The sequence below is a fragment of the Sebastes umbrosus genome, chromosome 11 (genome assembly GCF_015220745.1).
Source record: "Sebastes umbrosus isolate fSebUmb1 chromosome 11, fSebUmb1.pri, whole genome shotgun sequence".
NCBI classification, from domain to species: Eukaryota; Metazoa; Chordata; class Actinopteri; order Perciformes; family Sebastidae; genus Sebastes; species Sebastes umbrosus.
Window position 1 is genome coordinate 21942245 of NC_051279.1, and position 20697 is coordinate 21962941.

General features: G+C 41.5%; 1 long non-coding RNA gene across 1 annotated transcript in view; it reads left to right on the forward strand.

The window, feature by feature from the left end:
- Positions 1–12172, forward strand: part of LOC119497654 — a 45157-nt gene extending 32985 nt beyond the window's left edge. The window contains exons 5-6 of the long non-coding RNA XR_005208953.1: positions 3105–3191; positions 12138–12172. This is a non-coding gene — a long non-coding RNA (uncharacterized LOC119497654). The remainder of the gene's footprint in view (positions 1–3104; positions 3192–12137) is intronic.
- The last annotated feature ends 8525 nt before the right edge of the window (positions 12173–20697 follow it).

A 20697-nucleotide genomic window follows, 5' to 3' on the forward strand; every position in this document is an offset into this window, starting at 1 on the left:
TTAGAATGAAGTGGACAAGAAAGGAGAGTGAGAATGATGTAGTGGTGTATCTGATGAAGGCCCAGGAGATACAAGTTGAGAGAGTGTGAAGCGAGCGAAAGGGAAGCAGTAGCAGAGAGAAGCAAAGAGACCAGCATGAAAAACGGATGAGGGTTTAAGCAGACCTTGTGCCCAGCGTTGGAAGTTTTGCCAGTCAAAGCAGTGAGTCACATGTGACCTTGAGAGAAGAAATAACAGCGCAGGGATCCCTGGACTTCCACGGCAGCTGATGTGGTCACCTTGTTTTCTCTGGTGAGGTTTCTGAATAGGATTTAGGGGAAGCTCTTCTGGGCTTATTTGCTGCGTGGTGTTGAGAGTGACGCATGCAACGAGGCTTATTCTCAGGAGATGTTTGCATGCCTATCTGATGGATAAGTGTAATTTTCAGAGTACTATGAGGATCATATTTATCTGTATTTGGTTTTACTAGCAGGCAGGACACAGAGTCTTTGGGGTTGAAAATTTGCATTCCTTTGGACCATTTTTAGTCACGCTAGCAGCTATAGCAATATAAGCCACCACTTTGGTCCAGACTGAAATATCTCTCTATATATATAACAATTATTGGATGAAATGCAATCACATTTCCTACAGAGTTGTGTCTCTTTTGTAATGCATTCACTTTTTTTTTACTTTTCTTGAATCATCATTACGTCAAAATTTTAATTTGTTTTGGTTTATGACTCAATACTTGCAAAACTAATGACATGGTTTGGTCACAGTAAATCAGCCTTCAGCCATCACTTGAGACTTGGCCCCTAAAACCAATGTAAAGGCCATACATATATTGGCAATATTAAATTAAATTTAATGATAAATTAATCAATACTAATGTTAAAGGTTCAGTGTGTAGGATAAGTCTCGGTTTGCTCGCACAGAAATGAGCTGACAGCTGAATTGTGATGAGGAAACAAATCTTTTCTTCCCCTGTGTTAGTATGTTCTCGCTGCAAACCGACATTCTCAACGCTCTTCAAAGTTCTCAAATTTTCTCCATCCATTCGCGTCCGCGTAGTTAGAAAATGTTGGATGTGCAAGGATGGGTAAAAACCTGCTGTACGGAAGCCACGAAGGGCCATGTCTGATTGTGTGATGTCACTTTGGCCTTTAGACACTTGCGACCCTTGTGTATGCGGCTAGCATAAATCAAGCTTTAGGGGGATCTATTGACAGAAATTGAATACAGTAGGCCTATTCATAACTATGTTTTCATTAGTGTATAATCACCTGAAACTAAGCATTTCTGTGTTTTCATTACCTTAGAATGAGCCCTTCATATCTACATAGTGAGGTCTTCAATCCACCATGTTTCTACAGTAGCCCAGAACGGACAAATCAAACACTGGCTCTAGAGAGAGCGTTTCAAGTTTTTACGTTACCTAAAGGCCACCGTAGGTTCTCCAACATGTTTGGAAAGGGAGGAGTGGGCAGAGGGTTAATCAGTTGGTTGCAATCTGCAACCTCACCGCTAGATGCCACAAAATTCAACACACTGCTTCCTTAAAAGGTAAATAATAAGCATCATTTGATTTGCAAATTACAACTTGAACACACTATATCTTTGTTTTCGTGACCAGAAAGGTCAAAACTATTTATATAATTCAGCAGCACACTCGTATAACTGCTACCAGGAAACCTCCCACACAATAGAGAAAAAAATAAGGAGGCAACTATAACTGTTTACTACTGTTTACTGTTTTTCATGTTAAAAATAGGCCTACTCTTTAGCAGTGGCTTCCCACTAAATGCGGAACGCGTACCGTATATTCAAATGAATGGACTTCAGTTCAGTGTTTCTCCTGTTTCCAGTTGACCTTGACATTCCCTGGCATGCACTGCCTGACTGTAATGTACCAAATAAGATATATTTCACATTCCTGCCACTGGTTGACAAGCTAATAAGGGCTTCTTCTGGCAGTGCAATATATTAAACAATTTGAGTGCCAACAGTGTGTTTCAGAATCACGTCTTATCAGGCAAAAGACAGATACACAGAGAGAAAGAGGTTGAAGTTGATGTTGCTGAAACAACACATGTATTGTTTTGAATGGGAAATGTGATATTGAATCTCCCGGCCATTATAAACTTTGCTGTGAGCTAGACCGTGAACTATGCACCAATAGGAATTTAGATTCAAGTTAAAAGCAGTGATATTTATGAGGTCCATAAAGTCAGGTGCACTGTAGCATTGCAGGTCTCAGAAGATAGACGATTTAAGTGTATTGATTTTTAAGAAAGTGTTTTACAGACAATTCTTTACTAGGAAACTGCCAAATGCATCTCAAATAAACCAAAAGTTGAATTACAAGGACGTACTTTAATTATTTTACCGCCAGCAGGGGAAAAGTGACGGTCAGGGAAAGTCAACGGACCGCCTGCTTCCCTGTTTGTCTAATTTGTTTCATGAAAGGAGCGCTGAATGTGTGTGTTTGTGCCTAATGTGTGTTTACCGTCCAAAACGAGCGCGTGGCAAAGAACTTCTTACTCACCGGCCACAATCTACAGTGGCGAGGACCCAAAGTAAAGATGGCCTTACTGTGCAACTACTGTACTTACAGTTTACACTACAAGGCCTCACCCCTGGCGACCTCACTAACACCTCCATAAAATAACCAGAGTAAAAATAAAACACATACCATGAAGAAAGAGGAAGTAGATTTTGGCTGCAGGCCTCTAATCTGACACATAATTTTGGAATATTTCTGTTTCATTAAGGAATAGTTGATACTCCCCAAAGCCAAACCAGATATTCCCCACAGCAGAAATATGACTGCGCATGTCCAGGACTTTTGGAGCCCTTTGTGCTATGATAAACTAAGTAATACGAATAGAGTATAGTATAAGTGAGTAATTTGAATACTTTTAAGTAAAATAGTAAGGGACAAGAACATAGAGCTCCTCTCTTAACAAGGTTACAAGCTGCTGAGTGAAAAGCAGTAACATTTTACTTTAAGCCCCTAGTTAGCATTTATGAACAGTATGTAGAACATTTAATAAATTACATATAACACACTATAATGTAGTTGTTACAGTTGTGTTTATTAATGCATTTGTCACTATTACCAGACACCAGAAAAAGAAGATGACGCCACATGACTGTAAGGAGAGTCACCAGAGTAAAGGAAAGGCCTTCAGTTGTGGATTACAAAGCTGGTAAGAATCACTCATTAACCTTTATTCCTCTTCTTATTTATTCACTGGCGTTGATGCCATAATCGGAATGCAACTTTTTTTTTCCTGTCCGCTGGTTTAAAAACATAGGATGAAAGTGGAAAACTAGCAAACAGAAATAAAAGGGTTTGTGTGATTTCAGAGAAGTTTATATGTGTGTGCCTTCACCAATTAAAGTGACCAAAATGTTATGGAACACAACTGTGCTGAGGTGTAGACCCGATCTGAGCAACCGAGCAACGGACCGCACAAAACATTCTCATTCATGGCACTTGGATTCCAGTACCCTGCTGGATTGGCATCACTACACCTTTTACCGCGCTTCTCCTCCCACTGGGGCACACAGAAAGCCACCAGGATACCAAACTGGAGCAGTCGAGGAAATAACCTTAGTGCGCTCCAAAGAAAATGCAAGTTTACCGGTGCGACAATGCGTTTTATGCCCTGTGCCGACACAAAAATAAGCCCTAACAGTCTACAGCCGTGCTAGAGGCTCTGTGAGACTGTACTTAGGCACAGCAGTGCTTTGCACTAAATGCTAACATGCTCACACTTAATTCCATTGCTAAAATGCTGATGGGAATGCCTTTAGTTTTGCCGGTATTCAGTCATACTGAAATTTTGACGTGATTATGGTGCAAGATGAAAAGTCCAAAGGTATTATAATTCATCCTGAGTGGGACATGAATGTGTGTACCAAATTCTATGGCAATCCATCCAATAGTTGAGATATTTCAGCCAGGACCAAAGTGGTAGACCAACCCACCGACTGACAGATCGACATTGCCATTCCTAGAGCCACGCTACTAAAAAGTGCGTTGAACCAAATGAGATGATCATCAAATAAAATGCTCTAAATAAAAGTGGCAGATACACAGCCAGTTAACCTGAGATCTTCCGGTAGCTCTTCCAAGACTCCGGGGCCAAAGCCTTGAGCCAAACCCCAAATGTAACAGGCTTCTAGAAATCACTAGATTGTTTTTGCTTGTTTGTTCGTTTTTTTTGCATCCTCAGTAGTTTTCTGAGAAAACATGACTGGTTAAACAATCACAGTACAACTGCAATTGTTCTGGGCAGGCAGGCAGGGAGATCTATCATGCTATGACATATTCAACAAAACTAGTTTGAGAACATCATTAATGCAGTCCAATTATGTATTTCATAAAAACCATAGCCATTTTTGCTGTACTTTCTTTTTCTTGCTATCCTACTATTTTACCTCACAAGGGCACCTGGATTCTCGCAATATCACGAGATCACGCAAGAATAGCGGCGGGGTTACATATCACACAAAAATCCATCGTCAGGCTTCAAGTAATGTGTTTGTATCCGGCAAGCCAGTGCACGGACCAATCAGGCCAGGAGCTACTGGCAGCTATGGGTGTGGCTACGGTGTGTGTGAGGCGACAGAGAGCAGACTATTCGTTCTAAACAACAATGGCGGCTCCTGAAGATGGAATAGCATCAGTTATATCAGAACTGGAGAGTATATCTTCATTGAAAGAAGGGCAAAGAACGGCACTGAAGACTTTTCTCGATGGAAAAGATGTTTTCACTCTTCTCCCAGCTGGTTTCAACAGGAGTTTGATTGACAGATAGTTCATCCGATCACCTGCTAAGTATTTTTTTTAAAGTTCCTGCCCTTTTCTGTCCAAAGTTTCCAATGACAGCTTCTCAGATGGTTCTGTGACACAAACCGTCTGGCCTGTCAGGTTTCCTACTATCACCCCATTATTTTAAATTTAATGTGAAGTATGCTTATTCAAGAATGACATAATCACTTGACAACGGGGTTTCCACTTGAGTCGCACAATTTCGCTTTGTTGTCTTTTTCCATCATTATCTCGGTGAGTATTTTCCACTGGGTTAATCTCCTGCCGTCTCTGGTTACCTTGGAAAAGATGACAAACAGGCCAGCAGCCTCTGAAACAGCAGCATGTTTTCCTGCTCTCTCACCAGGATGCCGCTGGCATGCAGGCCACCAGGCTTTCCCAGCACTGGGCATGTAGCTCTGCTCAAAGGAATGGCCTGCCTTCCTGCCTGTCTGCCTCTCTGCGTGCAAGTGTGTGTTGGGGAGTATGTGGGTGGGCGCGTGTGCTGGGCATGCAGTCAGTGGGTACGGGGTGCTACAGACACATTTTTGTCTCTAATTTCTGTTGTCTTGCGCGCTTCACCTCTTGCAAATAAGCAATTGACATGCCGGTCTGGGACACTGAATGAGAAAAGCCCATATTTCTGCATCTCTCAACATCTCTCTACAATACCTAAATAAACATTACAGCATAATGACACTACGCCAAGCTCAAAACATTCTGCGGCTTAATATTCCTATAATCACTGTGATTATGATTGTGACAGGAAGCAGGCTGGTGGGATGGAGACAGTTAAACAGTACCTTTACTTAATATAATATTTTTTTGGGTTTCATCTGCCAGAAGCCACAAGTAATGCAACCAAAACACAATATGTTTTAAAAAAACATGTTGATTTTTCTTGATTAAAAGCATAAATGTAAGCAATTTCAGCTGGATTACTATTCCAAATGGGTGGGTGTTGTACAGTAAACTGGTAAAATTCCCTTGACAATGCAGTCAGACTTTTCTGAGCTAACAACATGACATTTAATGGAACAATGAGGTGTCACATATTGCAACAGGAGGTCCAACAGAAGCACAACAGTAGGCTACATTACGTGAGTCACACACCTAATAAAAAACCTGTGGAAAATGTAATGACTTTTAGGTAATCCTGTTGATCTCATAGGAGTCAGCTGACTCTAAAGAAAGTCCCATGTTGGTCAAAATGAATGACTGCACTTATCAGCTGTAGACAAGTATACGGATGTTAAACCTTAATGGAAAAAGTCTGCCCTAAGACATACGCATCATTTATGAAATCCCCCATGTTAAAGGTTTGCTTTGATGTTTTTCAACCTGGACCATATTATCCCATGTTTTTGTGTTTTAGAGACTAATGGGGGCAAGTGAGCTGCGTCAATGTAATGTTACATTCACAAAAAGATCTTGTTTTTGCCACTGACAGGCTCAGATTGGAAGTCTGACAACATTATGGAAAGGGACCTTGGACCCTATTGAAAAATAAAATGTTTTTCTTTACCTTTCGCTTGATCCAGTCTGTTTGTTATTGTGTTAAAGTCTCGCTCAAGGAGAAGTCACATTGTGAAATCTGAATATCCGTATACTCTGCATATACTCTCTGCCTTGCAAGATTTCAGAATGAGACTTCTCCTTGAGCAAGACTCTTTCCATAATTTCAGACAATTATGATAACAATCAGAGCCTGCTAAAAACAAGTATTTTTAGTGGACGTAAATGACAGTGCCAGCTTGCCCCAATAGCAACATACTGCAAGCACAAAAACATGGGGAAATAGATTGAAAAATAACAAAGTTACACTTTAAACCTGACATGTCATCAAAATGTGAAGTCTACAGCTTTTAAAGGGACACTGAAGCAAATAAAATGTTTAAAAGCCAGTAAAATAAAAAGTTAAATTGAGGGTAAAAATAGGCAAAAGTCAAAACCAGGGAGGCAGAGGGGATGAGACAAACATATCCAATAGGGGGTCAGGCTATAATCCAAAAGGCAGAAAGGGGTCAGAACAGGCAAAATGCAGGCAGGCAGAGAAAATGGCTGGACCACTAAGGCAGGCTGGACCTACTGGGCTGATGGGGAAGTGGGAACAGGTGTGCAGGTGGGCGGGGGAGGATAGGTGACCGGGAATGATGGGAACACAGGGGCTACCTCAGGTCAGGTGGGAGCGGAGAAACATCAGGAGAGTTAATACATGGGGGGAAAAAGCAGACAAGGAAATCTATGTTATATCGGCTGTAATGATATTTTACTCACCAACTTAATTTCTCAAATCTAGGAACACAGCAGCAGCATCATGTCTTAGGTTGTCATTTGTCCTATTGATTGGTTGCATATTATCAAGAAGGTGGGTCTTATCTAATATGAGCCAGTCAGAGGCAGAAGAGAGGAAGGAAAAACAATATCAAGAACATCGGTGTGCTGGAGATGTACATGTAGTAAGGAAGTTCTAAGAAAGCCCCCAGGAAGAGCGCCGGGCTTTGATGCAAATATAATAGCGTTACTACAATTACCGTGTCCGTCACGTGATGCCATTGGGCTCAAACATATTTTTCTCATAGACTTACATTGGGAAAGAGACGTCTGTAACTCAGCGGATGTTTTTTTTTTTAGGTAAATCCACTTCCAAGTACGAACACTTGAATAGCCCTTATTTAAATAATCAGGTCCTAAAAGTGAATAGCTGAATCCAGAGTTATTTCCCTTCCTCCGTTGATATGAGTGAGTCCCTTACTGAGGGCTGGGAGGCGGAGTTAAAGGAAACCTTACTGCGCCTGCTCTACGGGCCCAATGGATGCAGAAGATCGCCGGATGATCCGGGTTCTTTATCACTCGGCAGTCGAGCCATTTTGGCTTCATACGACACTGAGAAACTCTCGTAGGAATGAACCGGAGCCTGCCTCTAACATTGTATCCAGTTCTCTTTATACATCCTTGGTCGAGGGAGACGACTCAGCGGGAGGCGAGTCGAGCTCGTCGTGGTCTCCAGCACTTCCTGTGCCAGGATGATCAATAATAGAGTCCAGTCAGGCAACTATGGCAGTAGGTCAAATTTGAACCAGGAGGTTGCTCTGCAAAATCTAATGAATATTTACAATGGACAATTTGGGGTGATAAATCGACTTTAACAGCAATGGGGGGTTGTTAACAGTGCGTTTGATTTTCTGACTGCTTGTGCTGCTTACCTTGCTGGACTCTCTGCGAACAATGTCGTCACCTTCCTTAAATTTCCTTAAAGCAATTAAGTTGGTGGGTAAAACATTATTGCAATCGTTAGGAAAATAAGAACCAGGTTGTAAAAAAATATCCTTTTCCTCATTTGCTTATTCTTACCAATATATAAATTTAGGAGACCCAGGTGGCCAGCACAGGACTTCCAGTCAACCACTCTCCCTCATTTACAACCAATTATACTTGTTTACTCTTCTGATGAGACACACATATGCTCAGGCTAATTTTACGATGACCCTTTGCAGTGTGAATGCAGTACACTACTAGATTGTACTGAAATGCACAGCCGGACAGACAGATAGACACTTTCATTCATTTATTTTGACATGTTAAATTGCCAGCCAGCAACGAGTGTGAGCTAAATCCACTGCCGGGTTCATTACCAGTAAAAGGGCGTTGAAAACTATATTTGTCTGAGCTGGGGTCTGACTGACTGGAAATGGCACAGAGGAAACCGTTGAATCCTTCAGGAGAGAGAAATTGATAGGTGCACTGATGGAAAAATGCCACAAAAATGAGAGAGGAAAAAAAGAGAACGAGACGGCAAAGGAATTTGAGGAAAAGAAATACAAGATATGTTAATCTGATATATAGATCTCAACTCAAAGATGACCAATAAAGGAAAAAGAGATTGGGGAATAAATAAATATCAATGAATGTGTTCCTTTGGGCCTTCACCACACCGTGCCGTCATATTTGTTTAACAGAGGTTGTCAGGAGGAGAATTTAGTTAGGCTGCGCCCCATCCATCCATGGGAGGTTTTTTTTTCAGCAAGGTCTCCCTCCCCGACCACAGCAGTGGTCTGCTGACGGTCACCCTGCGGCCAAACTCTCGGGCCGCTCGACTTTCTTGGAAGCCTCATCATGACCACATGAAGAGAGAGAGGGAATACCATATTGTTCTGTTAAAAGAAGAGGACCTGATGAGTGCAGGGCAGGAACATTTACACTCACACAAATGACAAATGACCTTTTGCGCAGTGGGATGGGACTCATCACCAGAACAGCTGCCTGCCAGGAATAGTATCACCACTGTGTGTGAATGTGTGAAAGAGAGAAAGAGAAAGAGAGGGGACCCATTCGAACTCGTCTCCCGATCGTAATTTTGTCAGTTGTTTGTCTGATTGCTGTTATTTACTTTAATTACTTTGGATGCTGTTGCTAATGGGTTTAATTGACAGCAGATGTGAACTCCACCTGTTTTCAAGTGGATCTCTTGGAAGGAAGAACAAAGCGGCGACTCACACCAAACTTTCATGAATAAGACGCAAAGGAAAACAGTTTGACTGTTTCCACCCTATGACTGTGATTCAATGTCCAGGTCAAGAAGTGAGACCAGTGCACGAATCACTCCACCCCAGCTTTCTTTATAAAGTGCACATTTGACATAAAAAAAACATGGTTAAATCCATGATGATGTATGTAATGAAACTGCAGACATCATCATGATAAATACATTTAATGACATTGTATTCGACGCCCGTTATTTATATAAAAAAAGCCAGAAGCTTGTGGCGGACAATTGGAGATCTCTGCCTACCGAATGTCTGGGGATTTCTAAATGCAAAGTTGTTGCTACTGTAGAACGGTAGCGAGAACGGCCACTAACAAACCTACGCCCCTTTTTATGTCCTGGATTCGGACAGGATGATCACAACCACATATTTACATGTGTTGGGTACAGGGGTGCCACGTGGGGATAACATGCTGTTGTTGGTCGACGTTGTAGGATGTTGCTCCGGGGGAGAGAGCCGGGAGCACATGGGAGAAGTTTGCCTTCAGGGTTTTCTGCCAGAAAGCAACAAAACTACTTGGTTAGGTTTAGGAAAAGATCATGATTTGGGTTAAAATAAATCTTTTCTGGCAGAAAGCCCTGATGGCAAACTTCTCCCGTATGCGAGCCGGAGATTCTGGTAGAATAAAATCCACGACCGCGTGTCACTTGAGCTGTTTACCAGCGGAAGGAGATCTTTTTTTTTTTAATATTTTAACTTTGAACATCAGCAACAGTGAGTGAACCGTCTGTGTGTGTCTCTTAGCACATTAGCAGAGCAGCCTTGCTTGAGTTTCTGCTACGACGGTGTTCACAAAGCACACGATTTCTGCATGTCATCGCCCCAATATGAAGAACTCCCAGTTTTAGCAACTAACCAGGGAGATAGTCTTCAGTCTCTATTGAGCGAAGCGTTTAGACTGACTTGTGAGTCTACGTCTCCTCACCCCCATTGATCTGACTATTGGATGCTAAAAATTAAGCTAAAAGCTACGCAAAGACAGCCTCAGATTTCATCTAGATTTTCTCATTTGTCTACAAACAAAAATGTTCTCTTTATTGTTTTTGTTCATGGTGGAGTCACACATATCATAAGTTCCTCACCTTCCTTTTCATTTGAAATCTTGGAGCAGATTATGAGCGGTGGTGTCAGACTAAGGGAAACTATGCTTCACCCTCTGACACCATTAATGTACAAAATCTTTAATCATTACATTAAGGTGTTTGTTAAATTGTTTGTTTTGAACTGGGACAGGGTGTAATGAGATAGCTGTAATAGTTATGATGTATAATTTAGTCAATGCAACATTCTCAGCTTTGTTTATTTCCAGATGTCCAGACAGGCTACTTTAGTTATTTATTTTGGGACACGTGTTTCAGATCATTTGCCACATGTTTATTAGTAGAAATAATCTGAAACGCATGTCTGAACTGAATGCAGGCGGTTTAATCTCACAGCACTGCATCTTGCATTTCAATTTCTCATGAACCTTCATGGGAAATATTCAAACTTCCCGTATGTATTGTGTAAGTCTTTTCCACAGAATACATTTTGACACGTCGCAGTATAAACGTAAGTGTGAGTAATACAATTAATGATGGCTGTATTCCATTTAGCTGCTTCAGTTTCAGGGTCCATGTGCGTGCTGGCTCACTGTTACACTGTCACGGCTTACTGGGACACTGGAATAAAACAAAGCCATTGTTAATGTTTTTAGTAACACACTTTTCCTACTGTGACAAGTCAAAATGTGTGCCGTGAAAAAGGCCTCAAGTTATGGCTACAGTGAAGAAAACATCAGGCACAACTAATACTACAGGGGTACTTGATGAAAAATATCACATGCAAAACACACAAATAATTCATGCAGTAAAACTAAATTGTCTTCGGCTTTCGTTGACTGAAACTAGACTAAACTGACATGATCGAATGTCTAAAATTTGACTACAACTAATAAATAAAACCATTTTTTGTCAAAAGACTGAGGCTTAAACTAAATCAAAAACATGTCCCAAAATGTTCCACCGTCAGAAACATTTCAGTCACAGACACTTGATTTTATCCAGATTTTATGTTTTTAATTAGATCAGATGTGTTCAAACGCTGAGCATGTGTTGGGATTATCCATAATTATTTGCAAATTTCCTGCTAGTTTCTCTGTGACCTTAGTTGTGAAAGTAAAAACATGTCTCCATATTCTGAAGACATTGTTTCCATTAAGAACGCAAATTAATATTGCATCTGTTTTCATCTCTCAAGTCATTCCAAATAATTCGAAAATGTTTTGGTTGTGAGAGGCAGAAATATCTTTTGAAAATATGTGGAATTTAACTTTCAGGTGTAAATTGTAAAATGCATATCAGCTGTGAAAAGGACTTTCTGTGTCCTGATTCCACACCAGTCAGACAGCTGCTCTTTTCTCTCTCAAGGCTAAGATTAATATGAAGGCCTTGAATTACAGACAGCTATTTGGGGTATTTCCCTTAATTCGCCTCTCTGGTCGCAACATCCTTTCTCAACGTACACTAGGCGTACACGTCATTTCATGGAGTCCAGGGACAATTTGAGGTTATTCAATGCATTCCCATTGCGGTAAATCTGTGTAATATTATTATTGTACCATCTATCCTGTCATCTCCCTGAACCGCACACAGAATACGAATGACGCTGGGAAAATACATAGCATTATGTGTAATATGAGCTAGTTATAGAAATTAATTTTGGCATTTGTCATCGATTTACTGTATGAGCGTAAGAGTTTATGGGTGGACGCATGCTGAAACTATTTTTTTTTTCTCTTTGTTCCCCAGAAATGATGTCAAAACAGGACAGATGAAGAAACAAGTAAGTGAGCTTCCATTATTATATTGAGACATCCTGTCATATAACTTGTCTGTGCTATAAACGGTTAAAAATCTTATTTTTTCATTCCTGTGTAAATGCAGCCTTTAGAGGCCATAATCAGCAACGCTCTGGTGATGCCTCTAAAAACAGCTTAGCGATCCCCGTCTGGTCGGAAACTATTTATTTCCACATTCAAAGGCAATGGGAAACATAAATGAATGTTCCCCAGTGGAATCACCCAGTTGCTCGGTGCTGGGAAGGCAGTGTGGGCCAGCCAGGAGAACACACTGGTCATGAATTGGTGTGTGGGCCAGTCAGTGCCTCTGTGCTGGTAATGCTAAGCAATGGGTGGTAGAGTGGTGGAGAGCACTTATGTGTCAGGGGTGAATAAACAGCGGGGTGAGGTCTGCTGCTGTAATGGTTGGCAGAGTTTCATGCAGTTAGAATCACCTTTATTAGCGGCAATGCATCACACGTAAGCTGGAATTAGAGGCGAATAACCACAGTAGGCAGCTATTAATTCTTTTCTGGTAGCAAAGCAGCGTGTTTGTTTGGCTGGCACAGAGAATGTCCAACTCTAAAATGATAATATATTGGAAACACTGTCTTTATAGGGACGACAGCCTTTATTCTATTCTTTTGACCTATCGTCCTTGCTGTTGTAGCAGTCACGCTAGCTGTGTGGCCCTCGGAATATCATGTCTGTCTCTCTTTGGTTCAGACTGAAATATCTCAACAACTACTGGACTATACATCCCATCACTTTGACACATCTGTAATGTAACTGACTTACTCAGACACATTTCTGTTTCTGCTCTCAACTAGTCTTTTACTATTTTTTCTTTTTTATGCTTCCTCCTCGGCGACGGACGTAGGCCGGAGGCATTATGCTTTCGGGTTGTCCGTCTGTCTATTCGTACGTCCGAACCATTCTCGTGAACGTGATGTATCAGGAATGCCTAGTGAGAATTTCATCAAATTTGGCACAAACATCCACTTGGATTTAAGGTGGATGAACGTGGGACTTAAGGATGAACTGATTAGATTTTGGTTTGTCAAAGGTCAAGGTCACGGGGTGCCACGGTAGCTCACCTGGTAGAGCTGGCGCCCCATGTACCAAGGCTGAGTCCTTATCGCAGCAGCCCGGAGTCTGAATCCGACCCATGGCCCTTTTGCTGCATGTCACCCCCGTCTTTGTCCCCCTTTCATAACTTGCAATATCCCTATCTATAAAGGCAAAAAGACCAAAAATTGTCCCAAAAAGAAGGTCAAGGGTCAAGGTCACTGTGATTTCACAAGATACGTTTCTGGCCATAAGAATTCATGTGCTAATTATGACAATTTCACAGAAATTTCTATTAGGATAAAATGATGAAGTGATGACATTTTGGACAGACATGGATGTAAACTGCAACTTGACAAGGCGGTAATATTAGTTTCTCAAGAAAGATACCTGACAGAAAATAATGTAGCAAGACAGACATTTCTAAATAGACAAACATAGCACACAATCATTCAAAGGAAAATAGTAGCATGCTGTTGCTGATGCAGCCTTAAAACAATGCCTCAAATTCCTCAGCCTTAATAATAGGCACTTCAGCGTGGGTCTATAAAGCACAGTGTTGGCACTAGCTGGCATGATACCTCGTATAACGTACAATAACGGTGGTAGAGTTAGCTTGTGTAATAGGTGATTAAACAAGGGTTCGCTACTGTAAAAGCTGGCAGAGCTGTGTGGCCTAGATCATATAATGGCTGCTGTGTACGGTACTACAAACCAATAAAACTACCCCAACAGGAGACTAACTGAAGTGTTGTTTCCTAGGGCAGGATTTTTCAAACTCTCAGTCAATTCAATGGCTGCTGACAATTTCAAAAGTCTTGTGCTGTGTTTTTCTCAGTATGTGTTCTCCAGACCTCTGTGATTTTGATTAAACTGAGGTTGGGCTTTGTAAGACTTGGAGTCATGGTGGAGAGATGCAACAGATGTTGGAACAGTGTTTTGGCGTAGCTAATAGGGTGGTGACTGCAACATTGAAAGATCTAATCTCAGTACAAGTTTAGAAAATCTGGGTGGGAAAGCTAAATTAACAAGGATCTCACCTCCCTGAAGAATCAGTGTCAAACTGTTCTCGACCAAGCCTCCTGAGCCTCCAGCAGTAACCGACAGTAGTACATGAAGCATTTCAATGATGAGAAATAATATATTTGGCAAAGGTTAAAATAGAGGGCTGAATGAAATATTGGTCTTAATTCATATTGGCAGTGTCTAGAGAGGCGGTGAATTGCTGAATTTGATCAAAAATGACAAGTGTACAAATGATGAAACGTTTTGATTTGCTTTCTTTTCTCACACAATCTGGGCTTAGCAAGGACACGTTTGTTAACATTTTTCGAGGGGATTCTGCTACTTTTCCAACTTGCTTGATACAAACTCACAGATGTAGTTTGTGGGTATTTTACACAATGAGATAAGCTAGGTTTAGCTCAATTTCTGGATGTCTATGAGATTGTGTAGCAGATATACATATTCTCCAAACAATGCTGAAGTTTATAATACTTTGTGTCAGTTCGCCAGTAATTACATTCTTTTCTTAATACATAATAATTGCTTTACTATTCGGAGCTAATCATTTCTGACATGTCAACAGGAAGTGGATTGGGTCCACCATAGAGCACTGACAAGCTTATTTTTCACTTATACAATGTTCTCCTCAACACATTACTGATTTTAATAACCAAATCTAAGTGATGCTTATCAAAAATCATGTTTGCATTTTTGTTGCAATTAAGTTAAACCATAGACTGTATATAAGAAGTGGACGTAGTCACCGTGACGTCATCCATTGGTTTGTGGACTACGGTTTTGAAGCTTCGAAATTGTCATTTTGGCTGTCGCAATCTTGTTTTTTTGAAACCATAATTTATTAAATAATCATCATGCTGTATTGAAGAAGACTTGAAACTAGCGATTGAGACCATAAACTCATGTTTACAATGTTTACTGAGGTAATAAATCAAGTTAGAAGTAGTGCCATTTTCTCATAGACCTCTAGACAATCAGACTTCTTTTTGCAACGAGAGGAGTCCCCCCCTGCTGGCTATTAGAAAGAATGCAAGTTTAAGACACTTCAGCCTTGGCTTCACTTTTCAGACCTGGAGGTTGGCCACTGAGTTAAACCAATAAAGTAGAGCTGCCCCATAGAAACACCCAGTGTGCATGACATCCCTATCTGCTGCCTTACAGTTTTGTTTGAGTAATATATAAAATCTTTGCTAAATGATTCAGTGTACAAAATGTGTTTGAACAGTGTGTGATCACACCGTAGTCTCATGTATCAACCTGCTTTGGCATAGCTACAATACTTCTCATTTGGACACACCTTCAACTAATCTGCCAGGTCAAGCCCCGCCAGCAACCACCTACCCAGCCCCCTTTTCCTAACACAATCCTACTCTTTAATGCCCATAATCTGACTCACTGCAGTTCTTTTCACACTATTACACACTTTCTGTCATGTTTGTCATAATTACTGCTGTGCTTGCGTATGCTTTTAGAGTTTGGGGTTGAAAAACACTCACAATTTCCCCTGGAATCTGTTGTAAACATGGATTTTCCTAATTTTGTTACCGGGCAAGGTGTGTTTATGATGCTAATTCCAGCGAACAAGGGTGCTGTTTTCACTCAGTTTTATAAGGACAGGGGATGCTGTCACACATTATCCCTCTACAGCTACCTCCGGCCCAGGGAATCTTGACTCACAGCTACTGCCTGAATCCTGAGGCAGAAATGATGCAGCATTATTATAGAGCAGCTTTTCATCTAAAGGATTAGTGCTCGTCAAATATCGAAGCTTGGTCAGTGGCCCTACGCTTCAAACTGTGACGCTCTAGGTACCCCTCTAGCGTCAGTTTTGCACGTGTCGTAGGTTTAATTAGTTTTTAGGTTTACTTGCGCAACAAAACTACTTGGTTAGGTTTAGGCAACAAAAGTACCTGGTTAGGCTTAGGAAAAGAATGTAGTTTGGGTTAAAAAAAGTATGTTTGTTAAGTAAAATAAGAACGTTTGTTACGTAGTCCTACGGTAAATTAAGTCAACATTGAATTGGTTTTCACACGGGATACGAACAGCGGGTCTCCTGGGTGAAAGTCCTTTGTTTGTTTGACCCATCCATCCTCCCCTACCAGCCACCCTATGCGGACTTTCTTTATACTACGCCAGTTGCTCTGACCGTCTAATGACGCAGATGGGTTTACCTTGGAGTTAGTTGAAAGCCCTGTGCGTCTCATACAGACGCTAAAGAAGGCCTCGGTGCGTCGCTATCAGAAGCCGAGGGGCACTGACCAAGCGTCGGTATTTGACAAGTTGTGAGTGAGAATGGTTGATTAGTTTGGAATTGAGACAGTAGATTTCTCTTTTAAAACAAATATGTAGTAAGGACAGATCTGATTCTATGGTATAATTTTGCTTAATGTGACAGCCTTATGCATAATCAATATCTGAATACAGGGAATGTAAAGACTTTCCAGCTGCAGACAGCTAGGTTTGAGTCTTGAGATTTTAATCGGACTGTAGCCATAAAAAACTTTTGACTTGATTTAGACATGACTGCTGGGACTTTAGTTCCTGAAACACAATCAAATTGGTGTGTTTGAAACTCCTAAAACAAGCGACAGAGCAGTGCAATCGACCATAAAGCACATTTGATTCAGACATTTTAATACAGCTATGGGCTCACTCACCGCAGGTGTCTAACTAATCGATGCTGTTGGTAATTGATCACTCCAAGTCGCAACAGTTTCTACTTGTGATCGTTTTATTAAAAGCATCCATTTTTCAAAAGGCCTGGTTGTCAATAGACACAATGTGTTCCTGGTTAACTCACTTTGCAGCAGCCTCAGTATGAAAGTTACCTCTGCTTTGGACATTATTATTCCATTGATAGGGTCACCTCACAGTATGATTTTCCCGTGAACCTCCTCATCAGAGCTTCTGTCTCCGAGCCCCTGAGCTGTCAGCTACACTAAAATTACAAACAGGACTAGTTGAAAGTCACACCACTACAGCAACTGCAGCCAGTGTAGAGCCAAAGAGAACAGTCTGCTTTCACTGAGGTGGGACAACTCTCACTTCTCTGTAGCCCATGGGGAGGCATTATCATGTGAACTCTCCAATAAGTGTATTTATATCTCGCCAAGCTTTAACAAGACCATAGCTGCTGTGACAAACACACGAGTCACCAGTGAAATATTTAATGGAGGTTATGAAGTGAGAGGGAGTGGGTAAGTCTTCCTACTGAAACCAAAATGATCGTAGTGATACAGCTGAGAACAGCCTACAGTATACGTGTTAGGGTGTGGTTCTGTCAGGGTGTGAAAGCACAAAGCGAAGTGGCATGATTCACCGACGTAAACTCACTAATGTGAAAGTGTCCTATCTGTTGTGTCAACGATCCAAACCACGCAGGATATCCTTGGTGCATGACTGGACTGAGACACCACGTATTTATCGTGTGAATCATGGGTTCCTCTGTGGCTGAGCATTTTCACCCTCTGATGTTAACTGGTCCCTGTTCCTGTTGTATTTCCCAGATGTCGTTGTGCTAACAACATCGGGCTGGTCTCAACTTGATTCAGTTCTTTTTAGTTTTCTTCTACTCATCAGTGCATTTAAGGTGTACCAATCCCATTTAAATAAATAGTTTGACATTTTGGGAAATATACTGGTTGGCTTTCCTTCCAAGTCATATGAGGAGATTGACACCACTGTCCAGTGTGTGCATTAAATATGGAGCTAGAGACGGATGGAGATGGTTAGCCTAGCTAAGCATACAGGCTGGAGAGAAGGGAGAATCAGGTGACCTGGTTCTGTCAAAGTTAAGAAACCCGTCTACCAGCACCTGTAACGCTCACTAATGTACACAATTAATCTAATTTGTTTATTCCGTTCACAAACAGAAATAAATGTGAGTTACAAGATGTTAGTTCGGAGGCGGTCACCCGGAAAGCACAATAAATCGGTACTTTGACTTGTGAAATCTAGGCCTACTCCATATGTTACCTGTAGCCGACAGTAGCCTATATACTATATACCTGTAATACAAATAAAACAAAAGCACAACCAAGTAACAGTTCTGCACATTTAAAATTGTATGGGCTTCTTTGACCTACCACTTTTTTTCCTGAAAGATCATAATGAGTACGAGTAGTATGCAGCAATTTCGACATTGAATAGGATTTAATAAACACAGCTATGCATCTGCAGAGATCAGCTACACAGTCCAAATCAATGAAGCAACAGGCTAAATGTACACAGTGAGCCCCAGAATATTTTGATGAAAACCAATTCAGTGCACAAGATTTGACAGTCTGTTATGGAGCAATACCGCCAATATGACCACAAATATATTCACTCTCACAATTTGGCATATAAGACAATTCTTTACCTCACCAACAAGTTATTTAATAGAGTGGGAGGCAACATTTTCCCATTAAATGAAACCTCCTGAGAAAAGAGTTTGAGCGTCGTCAGCACACTCGGCATCTCCTCCAGCAGCTGGGCACCACGAACCGCATCAATGCCTCTGAAGTACAGACTTCCCCTTCTGAAAACAGGCGAGTAGGGACCTTTGCTAAAATCACTTGCCTGGGTTTTTCAGTGCCCAAATTATCCAGGTGGTGTAGTTTGGAGCTTGAGTTTCATGTTCATCTTGCAGAAGTTTGAGGCTAACATTAGGATGGTGGCAAGGGATAGGGACTGTAGAGTAAGAGTTTTACCTGGTTGTGTATGTTATCACCGAGGTGCTGCTTTGCTGGGGCTCTTACTCTGGTCTACAGTAAGCAGTCAGAACGACTGTGACTGAAGCTGGGCTTGGGAGTTCTGGCTTTGAGCCTGTCGGAAAGGCAGACCAATCTGGTTGTGGTGCCGGCGGTGTAAGATTAAGGGAGGATGACAAACTGATGGTAGCACAGAGAGCGACGACGCTTGTGTGCCAGTTGAGGAGAATAGCTTATTTTTGTTTGACCATTTTCTGATGTCCATTTTTTTGTTGGTGGCGGCGACTATCAAGTTTGCCAGAAGGCTAAGTTTAACGATTAGTGAAATGGCGATCTAGACAGCTTTCTTGCATTTCTAGGGCTGACCCTCTTAGTCGATTAACCGACTTATAGGTTGTTTTGGTCTTAGTTGACTAAGATTTCTTTAGTCAATTGGTCATTTTTTTTATGCTTTTTCATGCTTAATGACTTATTTCCAAGAAACTTATGAGCACATCTCTGGTAAACACAAGATTTAAAAGTGGTGCTTTTGTTTGATTCTTCGCGGTTAATCTCAGTTTTACAGATCTGTCGATTAAATCAACTAATTGATTAGTTGAAGTTGAAGAATTTCTTTGGTCGAGGACAGACCTATGTGATTCTATAGTAACTCTCCACATATGAACTTAATTCAAGTCTTGACTCTACAGACTCAAATATTTTAACATTTGAGGGTGGACCAGTTGCCAGTGGGCAAGGAGTTCAAATGAGCAGGCACAGCCCAGTCTGGCCCACCCCTAGCGTTGGGCTTGCCTCTATTAGATCAGTTTGATTACACTTAATACCGTTACGTGTCAGAGAAGGAGCTGGAGCCTTCCCAGAACGTTTTAGGGAAAAGGCAAGAAAACACCCTGGACTGGTCCCCAGTCTAACACTACATTAATAGAGAAAATACATTAACACCTATGAGCATTTCAGAGTGTTAAATTCAGCTTCCCCTGGACAGTTGAATGCAACCCACATGAACATGGGGAAAATATAGACTTATCTGGTGATTTATTATGTGTGGTGCTCTCTGGCGACCCCGCCATCACTGTGGTGGCAGAGTTCAACCGAACCCATTTCCACTGACAGTGAAAGCATGGATGTTTGGTTTAATCACGTCAGCCATCACCCAATCTAACAGAACAGATCTTTAATAAGCATTTGACTTTGCAGGACACTCTTGTTCTGAGACAACAGTGCAACTCAATGAGTCCTTTGTCCAAAGTTGCAATTGTTTCCATTTCCTGATAAGACATGAGCTTCAGGGGTGGGGGTGGGGGGGGGGGGGGCGGGGGCAGCAATCCAGTGAAGGGACATTCCCTGCTTTTTTGCAACCTGCCACACTACAAAGAGCTTTGCTCAGCCAAGCCTCGACCATCAGCCAGCTGCATTGGGCCTCTGAAGGCAACATCAGAGAGCAAAGTGTGGTTGCTGGTGGCTAACCAGTAACCATATTATGAGCTGAGCTCCTAAGTCTCTCTCTAAACCTTCTCGAGGTTCAAAGCAGCGGTGAGGTTTGGGGAGAAGGCCACTCTGTCATGCTCCCATTCAGATGGCTGAGTATTGTGGTCCATGCAGCGTGAGTGGATTGGCCAAATCGGGTCCATAGTTTATCAATGAACATCTGGAAACCGGGTCTGCGTGTGGATGTTGGTTCAAATGGTCAACGGTGATCTTAAATCATCTATCAAGCCTTGTGTTCTGCGGCAGGATTCAGTGAAACTG